At 37.1% G+C, this 11,516-nt stretch overlaps 1 long non-coding RNA gene across 2 annotated transcripts in view; it reads right to left on the reverse strand.

Moving 5' to 3' along the window:
- Positions 1-9,573, reverse strand: part of LOC101750905 — a 174,082-nt gene extending 164,509 nt beyond the window's left edge. The window contains exons 1-2 of one of the 2 annotated variants that reach the window (XR_003075057.3): positions 9,465-9,573; positions 452-599 (exon numbers count right to left, since the gene is read on the reverse strand). This is a non-coding gene — a long non-coding RNA (uncharacterized LOC101750905). The remainder of the gene's footprint in view (positions 1-451; positions 600-9,464) is intronic. The other variant, XR_006939226.1, reaches the window with a different exon arrangement.
- Positions 9,574-11,516: the final 1,943 nt, after the last annotated feature.

Raw genomic sequence — 11,516 nt, forward strand, 5'->3', positions numbered from 1 at the left:
CACATAAATGTATGTAACCCTTGAGAATAAAGCAATCCACTCCTTCTAGATGGAATGACAGAAATAACTGTATAGTTCTAGAAATCTCCATTTGTGAATGATTTCTGGTGTGGAAGAGAAGATGTCCTATAATACAGGTACTTGGTAAGTCAGTATTAAACGTTCAACAAAATGTAAATAGCAAACAATCAAATATAATAAATTTATTCATGCATTTTTCAAATCATAAGGCGAAGTCCTTCAAAAGCATTGAAATCAGTATCTTAAAAGTCCTATACACAAATACTTCAGAAGTTTATGGATTCGATTTCCACATTCATAGTCAAGGGTGCTTCTGTGGACACAACTACACAGTAACAAATAAAAATAATCAATCATCCTGTGTAAAGTGAAAAATTACTTCCTGCAATTATTTTCAAACAAGAATAAAACAAGGATCAAACTGACTAACCTCAAAAAAGAGCAGTCTTTGATGATATTCTCTCAGTTTCTCTGTTAAGCTTCGTAGAAAAATCTTTCTCATTCTCCTCCTACTTTTTCTTTTACAGAAATGACACAACTCTTCACAACTTTGCCTTAAAAAAGCATTCTCTCATCCCCTAAAAAAAAAAAAAAAACACAATTTTTTAAATAAAACTTGTCATTAGTTTCATATTACAGACCCAGAGAAATGGTCAGCATTATCATTCATCAAGCATCAGTATGTGCTGGTCTTAGAATCATGGAATTATCAGGGTTGGAAAAAACCATTAAGACCATCTTGTCTATTAAGCTATGGCTATTAAGGATGGCTATTAGCCTACCCATCACCACTATGCCCACTAAACCATAAAACCCTCAGTGCCACGTTTACCCTTTTCTTGAACACCTCCAGGGACAGTGACTTCACCATCTCCCTGAGCAGCCTGTGCCAGTACACTACCACTCTTACTGACTGAAAGAGTAAAAGCCAGTATAGAGGATGCAGCCAATTAAAATGAAGCAAGGATGTATCTTCCATTATATCTACTAAGGTAGCCGGAAAAAAGAACAAGAAGCTTTCAAGCACACAATCACTTTTCAATTAAAATTGAGATTCTGTGTTTATTACAAATTCATGAAAACAGTTTGCAGTAGCCTGATAAAGAGCTTGTCTTTCTGAAGACAGTTGTCATATGAATTTTCTCTAAACATTCAACACAATTAAAAAATTGAATCATTCTCATTTCAACATTTTGCCTCATATTTTTTTAAAATTCTGCTGCACCTGAACATACAAGATCCTTGTAAGTACAAAAGCCATAGTTATCTTGCTGTAGCTTATATTTTCTTCTACAAAATTCTAAGGCATTATCCTTAATTAGTTTCTGAGTGTATCTTAAATTAGCATTGTGTGTTTTTTTCCTAAATCTTCCCGTAACATTAGACAGTGACCAGCTCAGAGCTGTAATCTGGGAAACAATGATTGTAATGGACTTGAGCTTCTGCTAAAGTAGAAAATCCTAATTGAGATCGGGGATATAAAATCTGGGGAGTAAGAATTGATTCTAAAATAATAATTAGAATTTCCCAAGTAAAGTCACTCAAATCAAAGTGAGGTTTATATGCAGGCTAGATGGTATTCTGGTGCTGTGGATACCATGCGGAACAAAAAATACTGCTAGAAATGAACCTGGAAGCAAACAAGCAGGCGTACTTCAACTGAGACTTCAAGATCAGCTCTAATGGTGGTTGGTCAAACAATACAAACCAATCATTATCCAATATTTGAAAGAAGATATGTACTACATATGTGCTGGTAGCTTCATTTCCAAAAATGCTGTGTATATCTGTGTATGTCCAATTTACCTTTAAGTGACTTCCACTGCTATTTACATTGCCTTCCACAAGCAGCATGCTGAATGTTCAAGAGAAGCACATGTAAATTTGTTTTATCATGCAGATGATACTAAGGTCCTAGCAAGAAACATTCTTGTGCAAGACGATCGTAGGTACAAGTTCTGAACTTCTGTGAACAGAACTAAAATTGCTGGGCTAAATTTATAAATGCAAAAATATAGACTCTTTGTTCATGAAAAAACTCATACAGCAAAAGACACAGGTAAGACAGAAACTATCGTCTGTACACACAGACTGAACTCTCCTATTCTTGTCTGAATTCTCAGTTCTCTGATAAATGCTTCCACAAAAATTACTGTTAAAACATCCTTATTTTCTTGAACAGGTCCAACTAATTTTTCTAAATAATTGCCAAATCTCGCATGTTATTTACATCTCTGTCAATCTCCATGTCATCTGCACATTTTATCATCACTGATTTTATATTTGCTTCCTCAGATCATTGCTGAAATGTTGAAACAACATTGAGCCTAACACCGATCTACTTCACTTGGAAAGATATTTGACAATGATTCACCATTGGCAAGCTCCTGAAATGTCATATATCTCATCTTTAGTTCATTTGTCACGTGCTTTTTGGCAATGCTGTAAAGCTAATTTTTCACGAGAATATTATTCACTGAACTTATTGGGGAAAAAAAAAAAAAAAAACTGGCCTATATCTCTACAGAAAACTATGCATCAAACTTCACATTCAATCCATGAAAAAATTATTTGCTTCAAGTCACATTAACTATCAATTGTACTCTTATTCTTTAATCAGATAACACTTCTCACATTATTTCTCTTGGATTTATTTCAGGATAACCAGGATATATTTACATAGCTATCTCTTTTGACCTTTTGAATTCCTGGCACAGATGGAGCTCTCCAACTGTATGGAACTTCCTGGTATTCAAATGTTTATTAAAATTAACAGTAGCAGACTAGATATCTCAGGCAATTCTTTTCAAACTCTTGTCTCCAATTATTAACGTCAACAACAGTATCAGCTCAGCTCCCGCGAGCAGGCCAGAAAATTCTTCCTTGTTCTCATTTGTCTCCTGCACATCAACTTTTCCAAATAGGGTGTAGGAACTGCTGTTGAATATTTCCTGAGTAGCTATTTTCACTTCAGCTATGTTCAATTTCATCATGGTCTAACCAATAAGTAGAGTCCTTTGTTCTCAAAGTCCTCAAAAAAAAAAAAATATATGTTTTATCCTTTTTATTGGTAGCCATGACACTTTTGCAACATTTAGCTTACAACCAGTTTTCTTTGCTTTAGATTGAAAGTACTTTCTCCCTCTCTTTTGCATTTCTTCTGTTTTTCTATTTCTGTTATCTTCACTGCATCACTGAACCTGGATGAGTTTTAGGAAAATTGATCTCTTTGCTGATATGAAATCATGACTTTGGTGATTTCCTGATTATTTTCTGGATATCAGAATGTCTATTATCTAAAACTAACTTCTAAAGGAGCCATATCTTTATTCAACTTCGGGTTCAATCAAACATTTCCTCCGTAATGAGGTTCAAAATATTGCTGCTTCATGATGCATTCATGTATTACAAAATTAATGCATTTAATTTCAAAGCACAAACAGTGGTTAGAAATCCTTGCTTCATAAACTCTATGCTTGCTTTTAAAATTAATTATACTTTCCACCCTTTACAGTCAGATGTTTTCTGTTTCTTTTAAATGGACTATAACAGATTCCCCTTGGTTGGTCATATCTGTTAGCAATTCCATGGAGTCCTCAATACTGCACTAGAGGACGTACCAAAGTGTTCCTTTTTGAATTCTAATAGTAATTCAAGTGGAAAACAGAGGGAGAGGGGTTGCATGTAAACTCAATAGAAAACAAAACAGTAACAGAAAGCTCTGAGAGTAACTCTTTTACTCAATTTTCAGACGCACATATTTGAAGTCAGAATAAAGTAGGTAAAGTATGAGAAGAGAGATAGACTAAGAGATGTGACTTTCTTGGAGGCATGAATGAGTAACAAAGGGCTCTTATTTTTTCAGCTGCCTGAACATGGCTTTCAATGCTAATTTTTGGGGGATATGAGGCTAAAAATTGTAAGCAATTGTTTATATACTGTCCATCCCTTTGAGACTCTGAAATTTGACAAGAACTTGTAAACACGGCACATTATTTCCCATGGAAAAACAAAAACTCATAATGTCAATGAACTGGAAATCCCATATCATTCTGAATGTTGAGCTGTTCTTTCTCAAAAGTTTTTGTCAGATTTTGACCTCTGCTCTGGCAATAGATATCTGAGGCACCCTCTAGACTATATCAAATCCTTTGTGTTCAGTCCTGGTCTTTTCTGTACTTACCCTGAGAGCCACATGTAGCAATTAGGGTTTTCAGAATAAGAGTGAGGATCTGTGCTTCTTCAAACAGATTTTCATGTCCTAATGCCACTGCAGGGCATAGTGAAACTTGTTGGCTTTTAAAGGCAGGCATACTAATCAGACATGATTTTATTTATCAGAGTTGGCACCTAGCTTCTTTTAGTTCTTTTTATTTCTTAATGAAGGGAAAGCTTACTTGTCATGTACTGAAGGAAACTGGAAAAAAAAAACTGTAGTTTAGAAATGGGGGAAATATGTTTTTGATTGGGCAGTGCACCTCCCTCACATCTGGGTAGTGGAGACTGAGGTTCCACATTTTAGAATACATTTTCACTACTGTTGAGGAAACTTTATGATAGCTTGTATCTATCCAATAGTTATTTGTCAGTCACTTTAGATATAACTTAATTATACATCTTGTACAGAATAGCACAGAATGAAAACTCGAAAGAATCATGTTCTTTGTTAGGCAGAAGTCAAGAAGAAAGAAATAAATGTTGCGTGACACTGACTGTAAAACTGATAGTAAAATAGGGGTAAGGAGAATTAGATATCTTCTAGCAGATCATGTGCAACAACAGAACATGCTAATGTTCATTACATCAATGTAATGTAATGTACAAAAATGTAAATTTTTACATTTTATGAAGCATTTCTGATAGCTCATTTTAAGGTAAGAGATTGTTCATTATTTGCAGGAGAGTACAGACCTCCTACTGTTTCTTCACCTCTCAGCCTCTGCCAAAAATAATGATCTCATGGAAGACCACTACCTCAGTTTGTTTCTAAATAAAAGTGGATATTGTGCCCAGTTTTCTTCTTACTTTTTAATTAAAAACAGAGTGCCTTGATAAAGAATACCACGAAGCCATCACACTTTTTCACCTACCTGATTTCAGCTCTAAATTTGATCTCAGTGAAACAGCATGATTTTGGCTAGTAAAATACACAATTAAACCATCTTCTTCAGTTCTAACAGTGTTCTTGCATATTCACATTTTATTTCAGTTAGTTATTTAGATTTATAAATAAATGGCATGTCTTTTCCTCTCACCCCAGGCAATCGGATAAACAAAATTTAAGTCTAATTATGCTGTGCTTTCCTCCCTCTGCAAAGTATTTTAACTGTTCCTATTCCAAACCCTAGTATTATGAGAACCTGAGTCATAAGAAAATATATTTTTGTTGTCACATTTTCTGCTCTGTTTTTCACTTGGACATTTCATCAGCTTCTGAGTGAAGAAGGATTTTTGCTAAGGATTTAAAACTTGCTGAGTTTGATAGCATTTGATGGCTCCATCTCAGAAATAATAAAACAGATGCATTAATCCTCGGAAATCTTCTGCCCAGAAACAGTTCAACTTCTTTTATACTATACAAAGGCTGAGGATGTGAATACAGCAACTTAGTTTCGCTCCTCAAGAATCATCTCGGTTTCTCAGGATTGAACTTCTCACAACTCCAACTCCAGAAGAGCTTCCTGAATGAGCACAGCAGCATGGGCATGGCAGGAGCCCAGAGCCCAAACTGCCCAGGGATATGATCAAAAGATACTCAGTGCATAAATCCACCACGTTCCTAGGAAACAGTGTTGACCTGGAGCATAATAAGCTCTACTGAACCCAAAGTAACTACAAAAACATTTTGCTTTTCAGCCAGATCCATGACAAAATGTCCAGGTTTTTTTTTGCTAGCATAGATCTCCCTAGTCAACTTTTCCAGTACAATACTGAGTTGTCTATGGCCAAAACACACCAAAAAAATAAAAATAAAACAAAGTTCATTACTATGTCTGTTGTTAGATGTAGAAGTTAAAACTACTAGTAATTACACATGTTTGGCATAACTATTATTTCAGTATTTGTTTCTATTCCATATCTGTAATGAAGCAGAAGGACAAGTTGCATCCCATATGATGTTAAGGATGCAATAGAAGGTTTACCATCTGTTGACAAAGAAAGATGTGAAAGAGCATTTGCTAAAATTAATTATTTCAGTAAAAATTGAGTGTCTCGCATTCCAAGAATCCCACGGTAACTATGTGGGAAGCTCTCTGGAACAGTCTGGGGCTATTCTAAAGGATCAGGAGACTCAGTGTGGTTTCAGGGTCAGATATGGTCAAGCTGAAGGTGAATCAGGAACAGCAGGCAATCCCCCTATGGCATAGAACTGCTCCCATGCCAGACCACACAAAACAAGGTTTAAGCAGGGCTTTGAGGCTCCTGAGAGCAGTGCAGATGCCTGTGTTAGGGCATTGTGCTCCAGCTTCTCACTTGCTTCAGGAGCTCCTGCGTGTGAGGGAGCAGCAGTAGGCACAGCCCTGCACAGAGCTGACGTCCCAGGAGCAAGGAGAAAGCTGAAGCAGTGTGCATTGCTATGTGGTGAGGAACAAATGGGAAGGAAAGTGATCCACATGAGAGCCTGGTGTCATTTTAGTCCCTGGAAGATCCACATCTGCCATGTACAAAATGAACTGGAGAAAAGTAATGCTGGTCTGGCTTTCACATAGTATTTCATTAACGAAAACTCACACCTCAGGGATTCAGTCAGTCCCTTAATGACATTAGGAAGATTTCCCTTCCTTTCTCCTGCAGCACAAAACAGATAGATACAGTCAGAAGGAAAGGAAGCATTTTATTTATTTTTTTAAGACTGATGATACTGATACACATTAGAGATGGGACACAGGAGAGGTCAATCTGTACTTTCTGCTACTGTACAGTGCACTTTCTTAGTGTGTCTGACTAAGGTACTCAGCTCATGGGATGTGGAAGGTGTGAACTTCCTCTGCTGCTTGCAACAGATCATTGAGGATCATGATATTTGGAATTACTTCCTCTAATTGAAGTTTTTGGATCAGAGGGAGATGAATGTGCAATGTAACAGCCTCTGATATACAGAAAGTCACATTCAGTGATTAAATGACATCCTTTGGCAAGCTGATCTGCTGAAAAATCTCACTTGCATATTCCCTACTCAAAGGAACAGATGTGAACACAGAGGAATAAAAGAGAAACACGGACCCAGCTGTGCTGGAGTCATGGGCTCAGGGGCAGAAGCAGTGTTCCATAGAATGAATATCGTGGGCCAAGGGATCACTAATAGCAGATGTCCTATGGAAAAGTTAATACACCTGGTAAGCTTTATTTGTATAGTTTGCTGAATGGAAAGGAATCATTTGCCTAAACACGGGAAGTTTTCAGATGATTAGTATTTTCTTTAGTGTCTTTATTTCTCATCTCTCTCCTCTTTCTATAGAGTTGCTGAGCTCCATAGCAAAGCAGATTTCCTCCATCTATAGAGCCTTGGAATGAGACTTTCCTGCTACACTGGTACACCTGAATTCAGCTGGAGATAAAGGTTCCTGCTTTTAATTTGCTTACTCCTTCTTTTGCTTTCTGCTCCTACTGAGCTACCCGGGGAAAACGAGTCTGGGGCATTTCCGCAATGCTTCCAGCACAGACTCTGAGCAGAATCACCTTTGTAGACCATGCCCCACAGTTGCATAACCAGGGGTTTTTACCTGTAAAATGCATACAGGGAGGGACACTGTTGATTCAAATGCTCCGTATTAATGTAACATTAGTAGAAATGAACCTAGCATAAAATCATTTGTCCTGCCCAGTATACACACTAGTTTCCCTTTTTCTTTTCTCTAAAGTATTTGTCAAAGCAAGAAAAAACATTCAACTGAATTGTAACTATGGGAAATTGTTCTCCATTAGGTATTGTAGATCCTCCCACTAAAGTATTAATTAGTAAATGATAGCAGTAAAATTTCAGGTAAGTTTTTAGTACCCAATTCACATCCTCCAAGCCAGAGTTTACTTTGTAAATATTTTCTAATCCAACAGAACACGTACTGCCAGCCTTAGGTCATAATTCATGCAGATAGCAAAAGGACTTTGTGCCTTTTTATAATGTGACTTCCCCATTTAATTAACTCCTTTAATATGTTAACATCAGACAGTTCTTTTCCCTCGTACTTATGTCTTTGCTTGTGTGACTAAAAAGCTCTGTGTACCATTCAAAACAGGTCAGCTTCCTTCCTCTCTCATAGCAACGAAATCCTGGCTACCTCTGAAGTGGATATGCTAAATGGGAGGGATTTTGCATCATCTCTCATCTCTTCAGTTTACATGCACAAAATGCCACAGTTCTGCCTAGAACATTTTTTTCAGCATCAACCATTTTGTGCATGATACCAATCAGTTTGCTATTGCTGATCACATCCAGTTGTTAATAGGCATATACAGGTAATACAGTGTTTCATGTTCTGTCTAATTCAGTAATGTATGGTATTACAGACATTATTTTATTTTCCTTTTTTCATATTTACCAGATGATACACTGAAAGAGTACAAACTTTAAAAAAAAAAAAACTTTTTATTCTCCTTTAAACATGACAGCCACATTCTTCACTTAGAAAAAATGCCTTGATGCAAAAAATTTATTGCACAGATACATCAAACATCATGTTGACCACTGTCACCATTTTTTTCTGCTAAAGCTTACACTTTCACTAACATTAGGTCCAGCTCTATAACTGCGATTCAAGCAGTGATCTTGCTGGAATACTCACATACTTCAGAAGTCTATTTGCATTGGTGCTGTTCAATATTCTACCCTGGGTCACTGAATCAGACCATTAGCAAAGACATAAAAATGTATGCCATTCAGCCATAGGCAACTTGAATCTTCTTGTTTCTAAATTAATGAGCTTATCCTGCAGCATAAACAACTCTTATTTTCCACAAAGTTACAAAAGAAAGAACATGGTCAAGATTAAGATCTTCTATTATGATATCTATTATTTTTTCATTAACATTACTAAATTTTATTGGGTATGCAGCAATCAGAGAATGTTCTGTTACTGAGTTTGGTGGTAAAACATCAATTTCTACAAGGCAGTATCTCCTGACCAGTTTGCTGAGCTTCTGAGCTCCCCTCACTTCTAGCAAAGTGGCATACTTAGCAATGGTAGTGCATTTCACCAGCTCATCATAGTCTTTTTATAGCAGCAGAACTGAAAGTGATTATAAATATGTGCAGGGTGAGGCTTTTAGAAAGGGGTTCTGAGAAGAGCACTTAGAGCAAAGAAAGACGTTGTGGTGCATAGGTGACCATGCTGCAATAACGTTCAAAGAATAATATAATTTAGCATTATTTTTACCTGATGATAAAAGGAAAATGTAAAATCATTTACAAATTTGGTGTAGTAATATTGCCCAAATCCATTTACCTGCATTTACATTCATCTACATGAATAGTGATGTTTCTGCAAGGCATGATGTCTGCTGAGAAACTGAAGATCTGCCGCATCTAAAAGGAAAGATCAGGACCTTCAGTGTGACTGCAGTATGCACTGCCTGAATTTTCCTTTCCCTCTCCTTGGATAAATAAGAGTGCTTCTAGTCTAGGTTACCATAGTTTCTGGTTTCCTTAGTAACCCCTTTGAGAGCATTCATGTGTTTGTGTCAGTAGGAAAGGGAGTGGGGGTGCTATAAAGTGAAATAAAAACCTCTCAAACTTGGAGTGAAAAAAATCCAGATTTTCTCCTTAATAAACGACCAAACCAAACCTGAAACAAGTGAAGTCTCACTGGAGATGAACTGAAATAATTATGACTGGGTAAGGATTGAATCATGATGTGACCAAAGGACAGGTTTGCTCTCAAGTCAGAACCACTGAGGGTATCCAGGGTTAACCTGGAACTTGAACAGAAGAAAATCATATTTCTTGTTCTCAGGATGGGAATTTGGAGTTATGAACTTAGACTTGCAGCGATGCTTCCTTTCTAGAGTACTGCTGTATGGTATCTACGAAGATAGTGGTCACCCACTTGAGATGTAATACTAGTAAGTGAAAACAAGAACAGTAAGAATTATGTGTTTCCTATTAGCTTTGTGTAAGGATAATGGAATGTAATAATAACAGACCTAGCAACATTTTGCCTCCTCCCTTCACCCTGCTGACACTAAATACCAAAACAATATGTTGTATGAGTTAATGGGTTCATCTTGCTTTCGTAATCAGAGACAATGGATGTGTTCTTTAAATACTTGAGAATTAAAATGTGTGCTTAAACTTAGAAATTGACTTATGTTTTTAGACTTTTATTATTAGCCCTTGCTGACCTTATTGCTGTACAAGTCATCCATCCCGCCCTGGAAATAAACTTTTCATTAGAGTTGCTCTTTTGCTTATGTTGCACAAGAGCCCTTTTGTGTTAGGTGGCTGTGTAAATATTTACTGAAGCAGGTCTTAGCTAACAGGATAAAATTTGAGTCTAAAAGAAAATATCTTTCCTGTGAGGGTGTATGAGAACTGGAACAAGGTGCTCAGATAGGCTGCAGACTTTTCCTTGTCAATACTTAAAACCCAACTAGAGGTTGTGTTAAGCAACATGCTCCAAGCACAAGGATGAGACTAGACATCTGTAGATCTCCTTTCCAAAGTCAGCTCTTCTGTGACTAGTATTGTGAAGTGTGTAATAGGCAGGAAAATGGCTAAATGTCTATTACTGACAGCTTGAATTAATATTCATGAAAGGAGACACCAGCAGCTATAAAAATTGTTTTTCACAAATTTAATATTTTCCTAAGTTAATTTAGAACATTTGGGAGTTTAAACTACAAATGAACTTGAGAAAGATATTTCTACATCAAAAATAGAGAAGAGTAACTATGGCATTGATATTAAATGGGCCTATTCTCCTAATAACAACTGGTAATTATGGAATTTTGAATTACAGATATTTGTCCAAGTTAAAAGAATTAGAAGTGACAGTTGGGAGAACTGGCAGAATGTGATTGTCCAGCTGCTCTCTACCATGTCTGAAAGGTCATGGAGAATGGGAGAGGTGCCTGAGAACTGGAGGAAAGCCAATGTCGCTTCCGTAACTTTGTTGTACGTAAGATTGAGAAGTGTGGGTTAGACAAGGAAGGTGGACTGAGAACTGGCTGACTGGCAGAGCTCAGAGAGTTGTGATCAGTGGTGCAGAGTCTAGTTGGAGGCCTGTAGCTAGCAGTGCTCCACATGGGTCACTGCTGGGTCCAAGTTTGTTCAGCATCTTCATCAATGACTCAGATGAAGGGATAGAATGCACCCTCATATAGTTTGCTGATGCTACAGAGCTGGGAGGAGTAGCTGACACACCAGAAGCTATTCAGTGAAACCAGGACAGGTAGGAGTGTTGGGAATAGAGGAATCTGATGACATTCAATAAGGGCATGTGCAACTGGGGAGAAATAACTGCATGCATCATTACAGGTTCGGAGCTGACCTGCTGGAA

This window comes from Gallus gallus, chromosome 4 (assembly GCF_016699485.2).
Source record: "Gallus gallus isolate bGalGal1 chromosome 4, bGalGal1.mat.broiler.GRCg7b, whole genome shotgun sequence".
NCBI classification, from domain to species: Eukaryota; Metazoa; Chordata; class Aves; order Galliformes; family Phasianidae; genus Gallus; species Gallus gallus.